Source organism: Grampus griseus (genome assembly GCF_964374135.1).
Source record: "Grampus griseus genome assembly, chromosome: 9".
NCBI lineage: Eukaryota > Metazoa > Chordata > Mammalia > Artiodactyla > Delphinidae > Grampus > Grampus griseus.
In genome coordinates, this window is record NC_139003.1 from 76,416,270 (window position 1) to 76,438,030 (window position 21,761).

A 21,761-nucleotide genomic window follows, 5' to 3' on the forward strand; every position below is an offset into this window, starting at 1 on the left:
TTTCTCACAGTAATACCCAAACCAAGGGTTGCTTTGAGAAGTAAATGAAATAATGCATGTAGTATACTTAGGAATGTAAGTATTCAGTAAATGTTCTCTATTCTATTTATCTCTTCTCTTTCCTCCTCTTTCTTTCTCGTCTCTTTCTTATACCCCACCACTGAATTAATGTTTTCTTTACATCTTATGATCAAAGAAGGTCCAGTGCTATGAGCATAAGTTTGCACACCCATCTTTTGTTTTTTTGGACACCCATCTTGACCAGTACTGCGTTTCTTGTGTGACATTGGAAATGTATTTGAGTCTCTATCTCCACATATCCAGCTGTCAAATGGTATCAGTATTCCTCATTTGCATGGAAAGAGAGTTTGATGACAGTTGATCCAGAGCTTTGAAGATGAAAATTGCCATGTAACTGCTTGCTACTATAATTTATTAAATCTGTGCTTTGAATGAACCCCTTTTCAAGATGAAATTACCATAGCTTTCATATATTTTCTCTTTCCCTTATAATCTCCCTGGCTTTCCCATTGTCACACCCTATCTCACCCCTAGTCCTTAGGCCTTTCATGCTTAAATGCCATCGCAAGGTGACAAATCAAAATTTTCTCTTTGTATTCTAAACTTAACGTGCGTTGGCCTTTTAGAGTAAGCTGGCATCTTGGAATTATGCCCAAGAGTTATTAGAATTGCTTTTATGAATCATGGATGAAGATAGATTTGGTCTGGGAGGTCACCATGGGAATGTTCATCTGGAGGGCCCACTGTCTGGATTACAAACCATCCATTCATTCATTCTATAAACATGTACTAAACATCTATCTTGTGCTGGGCACTGTGTTATGTGCCGAAGCTCTATGACCTGGAAATGGGTCTGGAAGGAGCCGACCACCTGGTAGCGGGGGAGGGGAACTAGTGGTGATAGTAGGAGGCATTTACTGAGCCCCCATTTATAATGCCTCATTTAGTTCTCACAAAGATCAGCTAAGGAAATGGAGGTTCTGAAAGATTAAGTAATCTGCTATGGTCTGACTCAGTCAGTGGTAGAGTAGGCTGCAAACCCAAGTCTGTCTGCTGTTAAAGCCCATCTTTCCATTGTTCTCCACTGCTTCGTCACAGATTATTTTGATACTGTGCAGTGTGTAAGCAAGGTAGCCAAGAGTTGGTTCCTGGCGTTTGAGACTTCAGCAGCAGCTGTTCCCTTTCATGTTTGACCCTCTGCATGTCCTCATGTAGGTGATTGACAAGCAGCGAATGGCAACTTTTGGGGGCTGGAGAAAGACTTGACCCTTCTGTTCTAACTAGCTGTTTCTGACCAATATGGTAATCATCAGGGTCCCGACAGAGGGAAAACTCATTAAAGGGAATGATTCTAAATCAAGAGGAAGTTATAGGAATGGGGCCAGGAGGGGAAAATTTGATCCAAAAAGAGTTCTTGTGACCATCAGGTGGTAAAATGGTTGTCGAGAGTTTGGAATCCTTTAGGAGTGGAACCTGAGCTCAAATAGGACTCCTCTTTTTAATAATTTGACATCCTTAAAGAGAGAAGAGGGTTCTTTATTATCATGGCCCAATGCCTGCCATGGTTGTGTCTCAAAGTATATTTGTTCAAAGAAAAATTCAGGAATGTCTGCAGCAGCAAAAACATCTTCCTGAATCATGGCTGTGTGCAGTGTCCACACTCATCCTAGACTGTTTGGGAGTTTTGGGCCACTTTGAGAATAGCTGAGCAAACAATAAGGTGAACCCTGGCAAATTTTGAATAGATGCAAAGGTTGCAAACTTATATAAATATACTTGATTTAGGAGGTTAATTACTTAGCAGCATTGTACAGTGGTTAAAAAGATATGCCGTGAACATAGATTTTATGGTTGCAAGTCCTGGCTCTATCTTTTATTAACTGGGTGGCTTTGGGCTAGTTTCTTAACTCTCTAAATCTCTTTTTCTCCTCTTGAAAGATGAGAATAATAGTCACATCTTTCTCCTGTGGTCATACGAGAGAATGCTTGCACACTAAAAGGTTAACAGTTATTGTTGTAGTTATTTGAACTGATTGTTAAAGCAGCAACTTTAACAATCAGGTTTCAATGAGGCAAGGTTTCCACAGCATAGAGTTTAAAAGGAAAGCTCAGGAAAAATGGGTAGTCATGTCAGATAGGAAATTGACAGTTCTGGTCCTCTGAGAGACAGAGAGAGGCCAAGATGGGATTAAATGTGCAAGAACTTTATTAGGGGAAATAGCTGTGTGAGAAAAACAGGGAGTTAGCTGGATAAAGCAGGGGAATTCATCAGACTGCTACCAGTTTTTTTTTTTCATATTTTTTTAAATTGAAGTATAGTTGATTTACAGTATCATGTTAGTTGAGTTTCAGGCATACAGCACAATGATTCAGATCTATCTATCTATATTCCTTTTCAGATTCTTTTCCCTTAGAGGTTATTATAAAATATTAAGTTTAGTTCCCTGTGCTGTACAGTAGGTCCTTGTTGTTGGAGTCAGAAAGGCCATCATTAAAAAACCTACAAATAATAAATGCTGCAGGGGGCGTGCAGATTGGTGCCAGTTTGATCCACAGTGAAGGAGAGAAAGAAAAGCCATTGGGTGGGTGTGCCCTTGACCCCTGTGTGATGTAAGAGGGCTCAGCAAGGCCGTCCGGGGGCCCTTGAGTCGTAGTTGGCTGTCAGAGGAGTTCCATGTCTCCCAGGAATGGGCCTGCCTTAGTATCCCGGCCACACTCAGGGGCTGTAGACCCCCTTTGATTTTGCCTCATTTGGGACAAAATAAAGTCTGCCTCATGTTTGAGTTACTTGGGCCTGGGTTGCATAAGTTGGTCTTAACCATCTTTGTATCTCCCACAACTTCCAGCCAAGTAGCTCTAAGTACGTAGAAAATGTCCAGATGTTGAACTAATGGATTAATTTCTGTGGCAGCAATGAGAATGAACCTTTCAGACTTCCAAATACAGGGAATATAATTGACCAAGTTCCCCTACTACTGGGTTCTGAACTATAGGGGGCATTTGCAGTGAGGCCACACTTCCCAGAGCTCCTACCAGCCCATAGCTGGGGAGTTCAAATAACAAAACAAGTGGACTATATTACTTACATTTTTAATTGGTTGCATTAGCATTATGAAAAAAAAAAGAAACTATAAGTGAATTTAATTACCAGGATAATAAAAGAAGATAGAAGCTGTATTCCCAGCCTGTTCTTATTACAAACGAATGGTCTGTCAATTATTGTACAACTATGGGTACAAGGCCATGCTCAAAACTGGCTTTTAGATAGAAGAAAATGCTCATTTCTAATTGCAGGATAATATGAAATGCTAGTTCTGTTTTTTAATACCAGGATACTCTATGCTGTTGGTTCCTTAAATGGGTTATTTCCTTTGCTTGCCTATGCATTTAACACCTCGGAAGGCAAATGCTGTTTTCGCAAAACCATCCAAACATAATTCATCCTTTTTCCATGCTCCCATCCTACCGTTGCCTCCCCATCTCCACCCACTCTTAGAATATCCTTTTTGGTTTGAATTTTTCAATGAATAGACATTTATGGTAAAACTCAGATATGTATCCTAATTGTTTAAATCTCAACAGTTCCAGGTCTATAGAACTTATTTTTTTTACTCTGATACCTGCTAATACCATTTCAAAGTCTAAAGTGTCCCCTCAGGAAAACAGAAGACTTGCCTAACTGACAGATCTGAGCTGCTTTCAGAGGCCGGGCTGTCCTTCTTTGGTGGGAGATGGGAGGAAAGGTGACTCAGTTAGGCCCACCTGTGAAGGTTCCCCAGGACTGGGGCCTTACAGAAGGGGTGTTTGTCTCCTGAGGTTAAGGGAATGTTGAAATAAAAGGGCAATATGAACCTGACAGTCAAATGGGAAGCCTGGTTAGATATGCCAGAGAATTCGATTCACAGGGGTCACCAGGCTGAGGGCCCAGAGGCAGAGTCTCTCATGGGATCCATGATGAGATGCCCAGAGAGGTGGGAACTGGGAAGTAGTGGATTCTGATGGGTGGGGAGCACAGATGTCTGGGGCAGCTGTGGAGCCGCTGGGTTAGGTTGGCTTAGGGGGGCAGAGGTACTGGTTGAAGTTACAGGGACTGGAAGGGAGGCAGAGAACTGGAGTAGCTGAGAAACCTCAGCATGCAGAGAGCACTGGGGATTAGGACCCAGGGTCTGGAATTGGGAGAGCAGGGCCAAACTCTAGATTCACTCAAACCATAGCAGGTGGGAAATCTAAGCTTAGGATTGCATTCACTATAAATGAAAGATGAGACCTTGAGTATATCACCTAGGTGATAATTCAGGCACTGAAGCAAAGTAACCTCTGTAGCCTTTTAAAAAGGCTAAAAATTAAGACATTTGTGTTTTCTTTTTTTAAAATTGAAGTGTTGTTCATTTACAAAGTCATGTTACTTTCAAGTGTACAGCACAGTGATTCAGTTATATATATGTATATATGTGTGTGTGTATATATATATATACACATATACACATACACGTATATATGCTTCTTCAGATTCTCTTTCCTTATAGGTTATTACAAAATATTGAGTATAGTTCCCCGTGCTATACAGTAGGTGCTGGTAGGTTATTTTATATACACTAGTGTGTATCTGTTAATTCCAACCTCCTAATTTATCCCTCCCCTCCCCTGCCTTCCCCTTTAGTAACCATAAGTTTCTTTCTATATCTTTAGTCTCTTTCTGTTTCGGAAATAAGCTCATTTGTCTTTCTCTCTCTTTCTTTTATTTATTTAGTTTTTTGGTTTCCATGTTTAAGAGATATCATATAATCGTTATCTTTCTCTGTCTGGCTTCCTTCACTTAGTATGATGACCTTTAGGTCCATCCGTGTTGCTAAGACATTTGTTTTTGAATAGTACTGTGTGTGTATATGAGAGAGAGACAGGGAAGAATTGAGGTTCGAGGTATCTAGTAAACTGTCAAGGAACTCTCCTACACTCTGCTTTTATGGAGACAAAGCCTTTAAATCAAGATGATCAATATTTTAAACTCTGAAGGTTTGCTCCGACTAGACTCTGGCCAGCCTCAGTCACGTTCCGGTCAGGAAAGCTCCTTAATGATTCATCGTTAGGAGTTATGCCCTTTTTACCTCGAAACTGATTTGCTTCTAGATGAATTTCTTTAGCTGTCTTCCTCCAGTAGTGGACTGGGCAAGCTCTTGCATAGTACTGAGGGGAAACGTGTGTAAAGCCAGCTCTGGGTTGGGTGGGTCCATGGGGTGTCTGTCCTCTGCCAGGAGTTTGTCCCAGCTAGCAACCTCCCTACCTCCTTTCCAGTGGTGGCTGTCAATGCCGAGCTCCAGCCTGCAGGAGCTGGTCTCTTCTCCATGGAGGGCAACGTGTCCTCACTCAGCATTTAGATCCTTGTGTGAAGACATTGACAGATGAAACGCCCCACTGCTTCTCATCTGCCTTCTGTTTTTGGAATTCCCCAGACATCTCCTGAACTGTGTGGCCAGTTCAGGATGCAGTGCTTGGAGGAGCCTGGCGATACAAACCAGAGAGGCCACTGGGCATGGAGCCTGAATGTTTAGGGACCTTATTCCCATAGATCTTCCACATCAAGTTGGGGCTTACGGTGCTTGGCATGTGACACAGGAGAATGCATGAGAAAAGGGCCTATGGGTTGAACGTTTTCCTTTCTTGGAAGGTACATAGTGCCATGGTTAAGGGCATAGGTTCTAGAGCCAGGGTTAGAATCCCAGCTCTATCAGCTACTAGCACTGGGATGGATTCATTGCCGTGGAGTTTCTCAGTGACATACAAGAATCGCTCTTCTCATTTGTAAAGTCGAAGAAACAACAGTACCTATTTCATAGGGGTCTTGTGAAAATTAAATGAGCAACTATTTGTAAAGTGCTTATAACAGTGCCTGGCACTTGGTAAATATAATTGTTTGGTTAAGTTAACTGGGTTCATGTCCCTCAGGTTTAGTGAATGAAAACAACTAATGATTACCAGAGAGGATATAACTATTCTGCTTGAATACTAGAAAGTAATATCTATAGTTATCACTTGTTGGCTGTTTAACCTGATCTAAACAGTATGCCAACCAGTTTACATAGTACTGATGAAAAAGTACCTAGCCCTTGCATGTCCCAGGCACAATTCCAAGCTACTTGACTCCTTTGTTCCTCATAACAACACAGACAGGAGTACCTAGATGCCAGTATTATTATCATTCCTGTTGTACTGATGGGGAAACCGAGGCAGGATGTTTGACAGCCTGCTCAAGATCCCGTAGCAAGGAGCGGAACACAATTTTGAATCCAGGCAGGATGCTTTCAGAGTCTGCCTTGAACCACGATACACAGTGCCTCTCGTGGAATCCCTCCTTGATTTATCACGGCAATCTTCTGAGGACGTATTAGTATTATCCTCGTTTTGCAGAGAATGAAACTAAGGCTTAGAGAGGTTAAGAAAGTTGCCTGAGTGCACACTCAAGTAAGTGAGGGAATACTTGGATTCAAGACAATTTGCTAAAAATACAGAATCAAGATACGTCTGACAAGTCTGAGTGTGCTGAAGTTGAGGAGGACGGGGGAGGCAGAGGGGGAGAAAGACAGTAGAACAGGATCTCTGTTAGCAGCGTTGCTCTGGGAAATTCAAGACGTGGAGCGTGTACCATATGCTTAAGGACCTTCCAGAGAAGTGTATTTCTAAAAACTCATCAAGAAATAATTTCTGTTTTTAGCTACTCTTGCTGAGATAAAATTCAGTGTCTGCTTTTAATCTTGAGTAGCTATTGCAGGTCTGATTCTGTCTTCTAGGGAACTGTATTTCCTCAAAAGAAGATTTTAAAAAGCAGCAAAGATATATTCGATGTTAGAATGTTCAGTGAAAAAAGTCTGAGTGCAAAATTGTATGACAACTTCTAGGTAAAAATATTCAGCCATATGGACAAATCCCTAGAAGGGAATACAAAGGAACGCAAATACTTCTTTTGTTAAGGTGAAATTCTGATTGACAAAAGTTTTTACTTCCAATACTGCTATTATTTGATAATTAAAGAAGATAATTGAAGAAACCAACCCTTATTGTCCACACTGGCCTATGGTCAATGTCCATAGTTCAAGAACACCGCCTTGGAGTCTGAGAGTAACCTCTCATCTCTCCCTCATTTACCTACTGGGCACCTGACTACCAGGCCCATCGGCCCCCATGTGACCCTTGTACTTCTTTGACTCTACGTTTAGCAGTAATGTCATCAGTTTGATTTGTATCACCCTCTGTTTCATTTGAAAATAGCTACTGCCTTCCATAAGTCCTTCCATAAAGGCTTCTTTGACCAAAACCAGCTGGAAGTGATCTCCCCTCCTCCGAGCTCTTAGCATCTGTAATGGACGTGCAACACGTGTGGCCTATGACGTGTCCATCCTCCCTGTCCTTTTTATTTTATTTTATTATTATTTTTTAAATGAATTTATTTATTTTTGGCTGCATTGGGTCTTCGTTGCTGCGCGTGGGCTTTCTCTAGTTGCGGCGAGCAGGGGCTACTCTTTGTTGCGATGCGCAGGCTTCTCATTGCGGTGGCTTCTCTTGTTGTGGAGCACGGGCTCTAGGCACGCAGGCTTCAATAGTTGTGGTGCACGGGCTCAATAGTTGTGGCTCATGGGTTCTAGGGCGCAGGCTCAGTAGTTGTGGCGCACAGGCTTAATTGCTCCACGGCATGTGGGATCTTCCCAGACCAGGGCTCGAACCCGTGTCCCCTGCATTGGCAGGTGGATTCTTAACCACTGCACCACCAGGGAAGCCCTCTCTGTCCTTTTAGATCATAAACTTCTTGAGACTGTAGACTCTGCTGAACTCTTAGCAACTAGCATGATAGCTTACAAATGGCAGAGGAAATCTGGATATCATTTTGTTGATGGAGTTAACGAGTTAGGAAAAAGGAGGTGCTTTGTTCACTTTCAACTTTAAGGAATATTTCTAGCACTACATTGTGCCGTCATCATGAAGGACAAAAAGAATCCCGAGATATAAAAATGTCAGATTTGAAAATGGTCTACCATTTCAATGAAGTCATTGTAAATTATCTCTCTTAGTAATTTTCACTTTATCCTTAGAATTAGAAGTATAACGTATAATTTTTGGTTTAAATGGCCCAGAGATCTGTGTGAGCAAAGGGTGAGTTTTATCATCCTGAGTAGATGTCCTTCAGATGGGCTGAAGTCCAGTGCAGCATTTCTGGTACTTTGCCACTTTTGTGTTTGCTTTAGTCTTTTGTAGTCTCATCTTCCAGTTTTATATTTTAATAAACTTCATCAGCAGTATCTTGCCTCGTGATCTTGAAAAACAGAATAGAAATTCATGGTTTAGACACAAGTTTTTTCCAAAGGAGTGAGATGAGATCTAGCAGATGATATTTATGCCTTGTATGCCTGGTGGTACAAAATTGTTAGGGGACCTGAAAAAGAAAAATTAGAAACTTGACAGAATGATTTCTATTTATTTCACATTTTTTCCTCTTGTTTGCAACAGTTTGTCCAAACAGGAACTTCTCAAAAAGATGTATGCAAAACAAAGGAAAAGACTCTGGTGTCCTTTTTATTGCCACATTTGATAGTATATGTGTTTGGACATGGGTCAGTATGCCTTTTTTAGTTTTTTTTCTTTTTACAACTTCTAGACCTTTGTCTTCTTGCTTACTTCTCAGTGTAGAGATGCCTTAGACCATGCTGCCAGTTCAGCATTAGCTCCCTCTTTCAGTAAAATGACCGTTGATTTTCAAATCACTTATCCTTTGTGAAGAATCTGTCTCAAAGATGGGAAATCGAGATGACTTTGAGCTCTCCAATGAGGGAACCTATATGTTGGTGCCCATCGACCAGCACATCTCTTGTCTGAGATATAATGAAACCCATTCTTTGTGTTTCACTTTAATGGGAAAATAAATGGTCCAAAGACTGAAAAATAAGTGACCTTGAAAGAAAAAGGCAAGGCAATTTAAAAGGAAGAAGGAAGGAATGAAGAAAGCGGTAGCTGGAATATCTAATTGCAAATGGTTTTCTAACATTCACTGGTATGTTAACATTGCCTACCAGGCTCCATGTGCATATCAAAATATTACTGTTTTGTTTGTTTGTTTTGGCCATGCTGCACTGCGTGTGGGATCTTAGTTCCCAAATCAGGAATTGGACCTGTGCCCCCTGCAGTGGAAGCACGGGGTCTTAACCACTGGACCGCCAGGGAAGCCCTTATGCATATCAAAATATAATCTGTGTTATGTATCGGCTCCTTATTAAATCTCTCTTTTTGGTTTCAGAAGCATGCTGCTGCATGTATGGAGAGAGCAAATGTAGATGACCAGGAAATAGATGCCTGCGTGAGGTTAGCCTAACAATGTATTCAACACTGTTCTCAAGATGAAAGGGATTTGTTCATAGTTTTAACATTGGTTGACTTGTCCGTAGTTTCCAGACTTTTGCACACTGGAGGCTTCTCTAAACCCCAAGCCTTTGAGAATATAGAGAAAAGGAAACTATATTAATGGCTGTTTGGTACAGTCAGAACTGAATGAGGGAAGGTAATCTCTAAAGAAATTTCAAAGAAACGGGAGAAAAGAATGTTAATTTCCATGTAAATGGATTCAGAAGTCTAGGCTTTTCAGTCTTCCAAGGTGGAAGAATGAATTATCAGTTTTCAAGAGCAAAATTTATTCACAGTAAGAGCTATAGCAATCAGAAGCCTTTAGGTGTAAAATTCATGAAATTAATCTTGGACTGACTAAAATTAAATAAATCACCATTCTGTTCTTTGCTGTACTGCAAACTTCCAAGTATTTGATGTTACCCTTTGGTATGTTTGTGAACAGTATTTAAAGGTTGCCTTTGGGGCTTCCCTGGTGGCACAGTGGTTGAGAGTCCGCCTGCCGATGCAGGGGACACGGGTTCGTGTCCCGGTCCGGGAGGATCCCACATGCCGCGGAGCGGCTGGGCCCGTGGGCCATGGCCGCTGAGCCTGCGTGTCCAGAGCCTATGCTCCGCAACGGAAGAGGCCGCAACAGTGAGAGGCCCGCATACCGCAAAAAAAAAGAAAAAGTTGAATGGGGATGAATGAATGAATGCACATTGCTAGAGAACAAAGTGGAAATTTCTCTCCTCGTATTCCTTGCAGTTGTAATACAGGATATGGGTATTCCATAAGACCCAAATGACATTTCACTCCTGAGCAGAGGTGTGAAGCAGGCAGAAGGTCTTGCTAAATGAGGCTTTGATTAAACCATCATTTTAATGATGGTTTAATGGGGTAAGTGGTTCCCTGTTCCAAATTAAAGTCATAGTTTGAGGTAAGGCTACTCAGACACTTCATGTGTGAGAGGCGGCCAGGAATTTCAGAAGAGGTAGGTGAAAAAAAGTGGGAAGAGGTGAGACATTGAGAAATCATCTTTGTAGGATAATGACTGAGCCAAGCTGAGCAAATTGCTGCTAACTGCTTAAACCTGGATCTCCCCCATGGCTAGACCTGTCCCAGTTACACAACCAAGGAGGGCCAAGGTCTTACTTGGACACTGATGTCTTTCTTTTTGTCTTTCTTTTTTTTTGGCTGTGTTGGGTCTTCGTTGCTGCGCACGGGCTTTCTCTGGTTGCGGCAAGGGCGAGGCACCAGCTTTAGGTGTGCGGGCTTCAGCAGTTGTGGCATGCGGGCTCAGTAGTTGTCGCTCGGGTGCAGGCTCAGTAGTTGTGGCGGACGGGCTTACTTGCTGCGCGGCATGTGGGATCTTCCCAGAGCAGGGCTCGAACCTGTGTCCCCTGCATTGGCAGGTGGATTCTTAACCGCTGTGCCACCAGGGAAGCCCTGCTGTCTTCTTCTGATTTGTTTCTATGGCTTGTGGAGACAAGCTAACTCTCCTAGCACACAGTTACAGCTCTTTCTCTTCTGTCTACTCCATCTCTTTGCTCCATAATCTGAGGTTGAATTTCAAGAGTGTTGTCTGAGAGAAAATCCTAAAAATATTTTGAAATCTCATGAAACTTGTCTACAGCAACTTAACACAGGGCAGGTTCTCCCACCTCTTTGAGGCAGTGGAGTATTAAGATATATTGGTGAGTGGGATATTGTAAAAGTGGTCCTTAACAAACAAAGGCTTTGCCTGTCTCAGGGTGGAATTTCTTGGGCATGGTTTGAGGGTCTGGGCTTTGATATAAATTCAGATCTGATGATTACACAATCAATATTAAATTTTATAAAACCATTCACAAGGGAAAAGCTCAGATTCCAAAAATATCTTTATAAGACATTCAGCTAGGGAAAATGAAAAACATATTTTGTCTCATTGTCAAGGTTTAGGGAGGAAAAACCACAGGTAATCATTACGATGTGTCCCCAAAATAGGAAAACAAAAGTTCATCTCTAGGATTATTTGTTTAGCTCAAGAAAGTTTATACAGCTTGTGGGAAATCATCTCCTAGGAGGTTGTTCTCTTATGTTTGTTTTGCCTGATTTTTTCTCCAGAAGAATAACTTTAGTGTCCCTACCATCAGCTACTTTTTTTTCCTCCTAATATATATATATTTTAACATCTTTATTGGAGTATAATTGCTTTACATTGTTGTGATAGTTGCTGCTGTATAACAAAGTGAATCAGCTATACGTATACATATATCCCCATATCTCCTCCCTCTTGCGTCTCCTCTCCTCCCACTCTCCCTATCCCACCCCTCTAGGTGGTCACAAAGCACCGAGCTGATCTCCCTGTGCTATGCGGCTGCTTCCCACTAGCTATCTATTTTACATTTGGTAGTGTATATATGTCCATGCCACTCTCACTTCGTCCCAGCTTACCCTTCCCACTCCCCGTGTCCTCAAGTCCATTTTCTATGTCTGCGTCTTTATTCCTGTCCTGCCCCTAGGTTCTTCAGAACCATTTTTTTTTTTAGATTCCACATATATGTGTTAGCATGTGCTATTTCTTTTCCATTTCTCATTTACTTCACTCTGTATGACAGACTCTAGGTCCATCCACCTCACTACAAATAACTCAGTTACAGTTCTTTTTATGGCTGAGTAATATTCCATTGTATATATGTGTGCCACATCTTCTTTATGCATTCATCTGTTGATGGACACTTAGGTTGCTTCCATATCCTGGCTATTGTACATAGTGCTGCAATGAACAATGTGGTACATGACTCTTTTTGAATTATGGTTTTCTCAGGGTATATGCCCAGTAGTGGGATTGCTGGGTCGTATGGTATTTCTATTTTTAGTTTTTAAGGACCCTCCATACTGTTCTCCATAGTGGCTGTATCAATTCACATTCCCACCAACAGTGCAAGAGGGTTCCCTTTTCTCCACAGCCTCTCCACATCAGCTACTTTTTGATACATAGGCTCACTGTTGAACCTGGCACCATATCATTTTTCTTGTTTTAGGGAAATGAGTTCAGATGATAGCAATGCCAGGCACCCAAGTAAACACCAGGGCCAAAATGCTTTCTAAAGAAAGATTAAAAGAAAAGAAAGAGGGTAAGATGAAGATCGAGATCATTCTGTTCCCTTTTGCCTGGTCTTTGATTTACAGTGTAGAGAGGGTTGGATTTTGTAAAGAAGATTGGCAAGAGGAAAAAAATTGAGTTCTTTAAGGAGGCTAAAGCTGAGCTTCAGCTCATGTTTCTGGTCTTTATCAGAACCTCATTGGACTGTGAATCCTATACCCATCAGCACTATTTAGGAATCTTAGATTCTTGAAAATACGAGAACCTTGTGTTCTCCACGTGTCTAGATAAACATTGAAAGCTTGCTTCTCGAGGGCATGTAGCAGGGATATGCAGCTGCTCATACAAGCCTGACTTAATGGTCCTCTTCCACCTGGGCACACTGTGCTCTGTCCCCAGAAGAATGGACCCCACCAGTGATACAGGCCTCTCCAGCCACTTCGGTCAACGTTTACCATCCCTGGGGCTCTCAGTGTTTCAGCCAAGGAGTGAAGCAAAGGATTAAGACAGTTTCGTAGATAATCTAAGAATTTATCTCTTTTTCCTTTTCTGTTGTTATATGGCCTCATACTTACTTCACTCAGATAGGCTTGGTATCTTTTACTTCATGAGAATAAGAACTGTGAAAAGGGCTTTTCTAGACTACCTAGGTCGTCTACCCCTTCCTCTGTCAAATATTTCCTTGCTGTGTGACCTTGGAAAAGGCTCTGTCTCTCAGTTCCTCTGTGTCCTCAGTATAATGAAGCGGGGGTTGACTCTATTATGTTGCCCTTACGCTACTGTTGTGGAGATTCAATGTGATATACAAAAAGGAAAATCTGTACAAATGAGTTGTCAATTTTCTGTAAAATGCATACTTCTTTTTAATTCAGGGAAGCCAACCCTAGCCTCAGCATCAGCAAATATACCCTTAAAACAAATGGACATTCTTGGAAATTGTGTAAAATTTATAGATGTATAGATGATTGTTTCCCATGAGAATTTTACTGTTGGGCCCAAAATTTAAAGGTCAGTGAATAAGTTTGAGTCATTATAGTTGGATAGCTTTTCCACTTTGAGTACACTGGATTTAGCAAACACTGCATGAAGATAAAGTAGTTGGGCAAATTATGGGTGATTTGAAATAAGTTATTTCACTTTAACTTGAAAACAAAAGGAAACAGAGATGTGGCCAAGATAACAGAGTAGGCAGACTCTGAGCTCACTTCCTCCCATGGGTACACCAAATTTATAACACTTTAAAGAGTAGCTTTTTATGAGAATGCACTGAAGACTAGCAGAAAAGATTTTCCACAACCAAAGATGTAAACAAGAAAGCGCAGTGAGATGAGTAGGTGGGTCAGAAACACGGGATAGTCAAGATACCCCCTGCCAGCTAGGGGAACCACAAACAGGAGGATAATAACAATAGCAGAGGTTCTTCCCAAGGAGTGAGGGGTTTGAGCCCCACATCGGGCTCCCCATCTTGGAGGTCCTGTACCAGAAAGATGAGCCCCCAGAAAATTTGCCTTTGAAGGCCAACAGGACTTGCTTATGGGAGGAGAGCATGATGGCTATAGGAAATGGAGACTCCACTCTTAAAGGGCGCACATAAATCTCACATGCTCTGAGTCCCAACCCAGAGGTAGTAATTGTAAAGGGCCTGGGTAAGACACACTGGTGATCTCAGAGGGCCTCCCAGAGGGGTAGGGGGCAACTGGGACCCCTCCTGGGGACATAGCAACTGGCAGCAGCCATTTTGGAGATCTCTTTCTACCAGTCTACCGTGAAGACACTTGTGTTGGCAAGTATCATTTTGGAGTCCTCCCTCTAACCTATTAGCACTGGGACCTAGCCCTGCCCACCAGTGGGTGGGCACCAGCCCTGGTCCTCCCCTCTGCTGAGTCCTGCAGCCAGCTGCCCTCAGACCTGGCCCTTCCTACTTGCAGGCTGGCACCAGCACTGAGCCCCACCCAGGCCACACAGACAGCTATACCAGGACCTGGCTCCAACTACCAAAGGGTTGACACCAGCCCCAGTGGCCCCTAGGCCACTCAGCTAGTCAGACTGGAAGCCAGCCCTGCCCACAGATACACAAGATAAGGCCTGGTAGTCAGTTGGGCCAGCCCCACCTCTATGCCCACAGTAGTTGGGCTCCCTACAACATACACAAAACAAAAAAGATGTAAAATATGTCAAAAACACTAAACATAGCAGGAGGAATAAAATGCAAGTTTATTAGAATGTGTTTGAACTTAAGAGATCATCAACTTAATCATGTATATATAATCTACGTATATGTATGTATATATATATTGCTATGTATGAAACTCGTGGTAACCACAAACCAAAAGTCTTTAATAGATACACACACACAAAAGAGGAATCAAAACATATAAAGACAGTCATCAAATCACAAGGGAAGAGAGCAAAAAAAGAGGAAAGGAACAAAAAAGAACTACAAAACAACTAGAAAGCAATTAACGAAATGCAGTAAGTATTATAGATATGTGTCAGTACTTAGTTTAAATGTAAATGGGCTAAACGCTTCCAATCAAAAGACAGAGTGACTGAATGGATACAAAAACAAGATCCATACATATGCTGACTACAAGAGACTCACTTCAGATCTAAGGACAGGCAAAGACAAAGTGACAGAATGGAAAAAGATATTCCATGCAAATGGAATGAAAAGAAAGGTGGGACAACAATACTTTTATTAGACAAGATAGACTTTAAAACAAACACTTAACAAGAGACAATGAAGGACATTACATAATGATTAAGTGATTATCCAGGAAGAAGACATAACAATTGTAAATATATATGCGCCCAATGTAGGAGCACCTAAATTCATATGCAAATTATTAACAAGCATAAAAGAAGATATTGACAGTAATGCAATAATTGTAGGGGACTTTAACATTCCACTTACATCAATGGATAGATCATCCAGACAGAAAATCAATAAAGAAACACTGGCCTTAAACAATACATTAGATCAGATGGAGCAGATGGATGGATAGTCTTTGGAGATAGATCATAGGCTAGGTCACAAAACAATCTCAATAAATTTAAGAAGATTGAAATCATGTCAAGCATCTTTTCTGACCACAGTGGTATCAGACTAGAAATCAACTACAAGAAAAAAACCTACAAAATGCACAAACATATGGAGGGTAAACAATATGCAACTAAACAACCAATCAGTTGTTGAAGAAATCAAAGAGGAAATAAAAGAAATACCTGGAGATAAAAGTTTTCTGGAGAAAACCGAAACAGAATGATCCAAAATCCATTGATTTTGGTATGCTGCAAAAGCAGTTTTAAGAGGGACGTTTATAGTGATACAAGTCTATCTCAGGAAACAAGAAAAACCTCAAACATCCTAACATTACACCTAAGGGAGCTAGAACAAGAAGAATAAAACCCCAAATTAGTAGAAGGAAAGAAACAAAGATTTGAGCAGAAAGAAACAATATAGAGACTGAAGAAAGATAGGAAAGATCAATAAAACTAAGAGCTGGTTCTTTGAAAAGATAAACAATATTGATCAACCTTTAGCCAAATTCATCAGGAAAAAAAGAATGCCTAAATCAATAAAATCAGAAATGAAAAAGAAGTTACAACAGACACCACAGAAATATGAAGGATCATAAGAGACTACTACAAGCAACTAACCACCATTAAAATGGACAACCTAGGAGAAATGCACAAATTCATAGAAACATGTAAGTTCCCAAGACTAATGAGGAAGAAATAGAAAATATGAACAATTATCAGTAATGAAATTGAATCAGTAACAAGAAACTCCCAACAAAGAAAAGTCCAGGACCAGGATAAAAAATGCAGAAAAAGCATTTGACAAAGTTCAGCACCCATTATGATAAAAATTCTCATCAAAATTGGTATGGAAGGAACATATCTCAACATAATAAAGGCCACTAATGACAAACCCACAGCTAATATCATAGGTGAAAAGCAGAAAGCTATAGGTGAGAAGCTGAAAGTTTTTCCTCTAAAAGCAGAAACTAGACAAGGATGCCCATTCTTGCCAGTTCTATTTAACATCATATCATAAGTCCCAGCCACAGGAATCAGACAGCAAAAAGAAATCAAAGGAATTCAAATTGGAAAGGAAAAAGTAAAACTGTCACTGTTTGCAGATGACATGACACAATACATAGAAAATCCTAAAGATGCCACCAAAAAAACTATTAGAACTCATCAATCAATACAGTAAAGTTGCAGGATAGAAAATTAATATACAGGAATATGTTGCATTTCTATACACCAACAGCAAACTATCAGAGAAATTAAGAAAACACTCCCACTTAAAATTTCATCAAAAACAATAAAATACCTAGAAATAAAACTAGATGTGAGAATATCCTGTGCCCATGGATTGGAAAAATTGATACTGTTAAAATGTCCATAATACCCAAGGCAATCTTCAGATTCACTTAAAATTTCATCAAAAACAATAAAATACCTAGAAATAAAACTAGATGTGAGAATATCCTGTGCCCATGGATTGGAAAAATTGATATTGTTAAAATGTCCATAATACCCAAGGCAATCTTCAGATTCAATGCAATCCCTATCAAAATTTCAATGTTATTTTTCACAGAAATGGAACAAACATAAAATTCATATGGAACTACAAAAAAACTTGAATAGGCAAAGCAATCTTGAGAAAGAAGAACAAAGCTGGAGGCATAACAAGCCATGATTTCAAAGTGTATTACAAAGCTACAGTAATCAAAACAGTATGGTACTAGCACAAAAACAGACATAGATCAATGGAACAGAATAGAGTCTAGAAATGAACCCACACTTATATGGTCAATTAGTCTATGACCAAGGAGGCAAGAATATATAATGGGGAAAAGACAGCCACTTCAATAAATGGCATTGGGAAAACTGGAGAGCTACAGGCAAAAGAATCAAACTGGACAACTTTCTCACACCATGCACAAAAATAAACTCAAAATGAATCAAAGACTTAAATGTAAGACCTGAAACCATGAAACTCTTAGAAGAAAACATAGGCAGTATGCTCTTTGACATCGGTCTTGATGATTTTTTTTTGGATATATCTCCTCAGGCAAGGGAAACAAAAGCAAAAATAAACAAATGAGACCACATCAAACTAAAAAGAATTTGCACAGTGAGGGAAACTATCCACAAAATGAAAAAACAGCCTACTGAATGGGAGAAGTTATTTGAAAATGATATATCCATTAAGGGGTTAATATCCAAAATATATAAAGAAGTCATACAACTTATAGAAGAAAAACTCAATCTGATTAAAAAATGAGCAGAGGACTTGAATAGGTATATTCCTAAAGAAGACATACAGATGGTCAACATGAAACGATGCTCAGTATCATTAATAAGCAGGCAAATGCAAATCAAAACCACAGTGAAATAACTAATATCTCATACCTGTCACAATGGATATTATCAAGAAGACAGCAGGTAGCAAGTATTGGCAAGTGCACTGTCAGTGAGAATGTAAATTGTTATAGCCATTAAGGAAAAGAGTATGGAGTTTCCTCAAAAAAATAAAAATAGAACTACCATAAGATTTAGAAATTCCGCTTTGGGATATTTTTCTGAAGAAAAAAACACTAATTTGAAAGGATTTTTGCATACGAATAATCACTGCAGCATTTTTTTACATTAGTCAAGATACAGAAATAACCCAAGTGTCCACCAATGGATGAATGTATAAAGATATTGTTTTATACATATATAAAATGGAGTATTATCCATAAAAGAATGAAATCTTGCTCTTTGTGACAACATGTATGGCTCTAGAGGGTATTACGTTAAGTGAAACAGGTTAGACAGAGAAGGACAAATGCTGTTTGATTTCACTTCTGTGGGGAATCTAAACACAAAACAAATGAACAAGCATAAAACAGAAACAGACTCATAGATACAGAGAACAAACTGTTGGTTGCCAGAGGAAAGGGGTATGGGAGGATGAGGGAAATAGGTGAGGGAGACTAAGAGGTACAATCTTACAGTTATAAAATAAGTAAGTCATAGGAATGTATGTACAACATGGGGAATAGAGTCAATAATATTGTAGTAACATTGTATGGTGACAGATTGTAACTAGACTTGAGTGGTGATCATTTTGTAATGAATAAAAAGAGAGAATCACTATTTTGTACATTCGAAACTAATATAATATTTTAAGTCAATTACATTTCAATTAAAAAAATAAAAAATAAATAAAAACAAAGGAAACATAGCATGTAGAAAATAAAGGAGAAACAGTCTTAGCGACAGTATGCAATAAAACCAAACATAAACTACTTCAAACTTGAGGACCACTGGAGAGGAGATTTGCTCCACTTTTTTCATTCTCAGTGTCTCTACCAATGCGAGTTTGTCTTATTTTATACAAAAGAATTTAACCTGTAGCTTTAGTCTCTGGATTCTGAGTTCTGAGGCCCTTAAATTCATTCTTTTGACTCACTTCTCTATTACTGTAAAGTTTCTCTTATCCAATAGATAAGAAAATTGTTGTTCTGGTTATTATAATATCCTAGGCAAGAGTTACCTTGTTTGACATTCAGAAAATAAGAATATAATAAAATTCATGTAAAGTAGGCATTGTTTACCTAATTATATTTAATTTCTTACTAGGCCTCAGTTTATTAGGATGAGAAACAGTGTCAATGAAAACCTGTGTTTTCCAGTTGAATTCTGCATAACAATGTATTTATGATTTGAATAGTAATAAAATTTTATGAAATTGGATTGTGTCTGGGATTACAAAAATTCATAAGTATAGAATAGTTAAATTTAAATGTAATTTTATTGCATTTAAGTTCAGTTAATCTCAGGTTAAATCATACTTTCCAAATTAGTAGAGGATAAATTAATGGCACTGATGCTACCAAGTAAATTGAATGCTTTTGAATTCATGTATCTCAGAACATTAGTATTTATTTTTCTCCCAGTCACCAAGCAGGACATAAGACAGTAGAAACAATCATTTCTTTTGAGTGACCCCAGTCACATTACATTATTATAGAAATGCCCAGTATCCTCTGGAAAACATTAGGAAAATCATCCCAGTATTGCTTAGTGCTCCACTTTCTAGCTTCCTTAATTGCATTGTGTCAAGATATTGGGACATAAATAAGATAACTGTCTGGCTTCACCAAATAGTGTGAGGCAATTTTTGCTTAGACTGAGAAAGGTAGAAAACACTTTCCATGGCAGCTTCAGGGTTGTTAATTAAAACACAGGGCAAATTAGAGTGAAAAATTAAAGCTGTGTTTACTAGTTGGGGACTGACGTGAGGCTTCTCCCAAGAATTTGAAAATAAGACTGTAGGCTCTAGTTTCATTTCACTTTTAAAGATTAGAACAGAAACCTCCCATATTAACCATTTCAACAGAAACTGAAGGGGCTCTGCAGAGCAATTTGAAAACTGGCTTTTAATGAATACCTTAATTACCTATCTTAGTTTTGAATTCTTGCTACCAAATGTTGTTTTCTGATTATGGACTGGACTCCTGATTAGGTCTGTCTAAAAGCATCAGTTGGGCTAGTTGTGCAGAATTAGGTACTCAGGTCTCTAAGACCATTGTTTATTTTTGCGAATTAATGAAATGACATCAGACCCTTACACATCAGTTTCATGAGCTTGGTTAATGGGAGCCCCACTTACAGGTTGACTTGCCCTCAGTGTGTGGGAAATATCTGCAGCATACATCTGGCCTCTGGACTGTGGTAAATTCACCAAGTTCATGAACACCATGCAGTGAAGCCTGCACTCTTAGCTTCCCATCAACCAGAGATCTTGGCAGCATAGGCATTCACCGAGGACTCTCAAAAATAATAAATTAGGACTTCCCTGGTGGCACAGTGGTTGAGAGTCCGCTTGCCGATGCAGGGGACGCGGGTTCGTGCCCCGGTCTGGGAGGATCCCACATGCCATGGAGCGGCTGGGCCCGTGAGCCATGGCCGCTGAGCCTGCGCGTCTGGAGCCTGTGCTCCACAATGAGAGAGGCCACAACAGTGAGAGGCCCGCGTACCGCCAAAAAAAAAAAAAAAAAATTAACATTGGATCAGATCAAGCTTTTCTTGCCCCCAAACAATGATGATGTTAATAATGATCCGTGTTTTTTTTTTTTTTTTTTTACCCCCTTGACCCCTTTGGAAATGCTGATGCTCCTCACCTCATGACACAGACCTTTTTCTCGACACCGAAATTTTCCCTTGACCACATTCCTCCAAAACCATTTTGTTAAATTTTGGCTGTACTGGACTTTGTAGTGAGCTCTGTTGGCATTCTATTTCAGCATGGGATAGAATGTATAATTTATGTTTCTGTTAAAAAATAACTTTTTTTTTCCTTCAATAAGTAAAGCATTTTCAAAATGTGGAAAACAAAAAGAAAATACAGATTCCCTCTAATACCGCCACCTGTAGGTACTCTGTGCTTTTTAAAACACCTGCTTGTTCCTTGTGCCTGGTATTACATTTGATGGCTCCTATCAGTATGCTTTGTCATTCCATGGGAGACATGATGATGACCTTAGGTAGGGAGATGGTATTTTAGGAGTAGCCATTAAGGGTGCTAGTTGCTCAGTTATTAAACCACCAGAATAAACAGCCAAAGAACCATGCAGGGTCAGGTTCTGGGGGAATGATCATTCCCACATAAGGGGTAGGGAAGTGAAGATTTCAGATGAACACGTGTTGTTTCTAATTGTCACCTACAAATTTGATAGGTGGCACTTACCATCTATCTCTACAAGGATTAAATTATGAGCCGTTGCAGCTGCTGACTTTCCACACCCCCTGAAAGGAGTTCAGAGTGGAGATCAGAAGTGAGGCACTCTGTGCTCTGGCAAAAACTGGCAGAACAGGTCTTCAGACAGATATTTTCAGGAGACGATTTTATGAGCCCAATTCTTGCATCTCATATCTAAATAAGCACTAAAATCCTCCACGGTGACGTCTTCTCCTCGTGACTAGCAGTAACCTTCACGAGACTAGCAGAAACCTTCTGCAAAAAATATGTGTTTGATTACATGTATTCCCCCTTCACCAAAATCGCATATATAATCGTATATACTGACCTTCCCTCCTACCTCTTTGGAGCAGTTTCTCAGAGCAGTCTGAGTTGCTGTCTCCCAGGCTATAGTCCTCATTTTGCCCCAAATAAAACTTAACTCATAACTCTCACGTGGTGCTTTTTTTTTTTTCAGTCGATATAATCATCCCGTAGAAGCTGGTAGGTTTCAGCCTCTACTAATCAAGTGGATTGAGAGAAAAT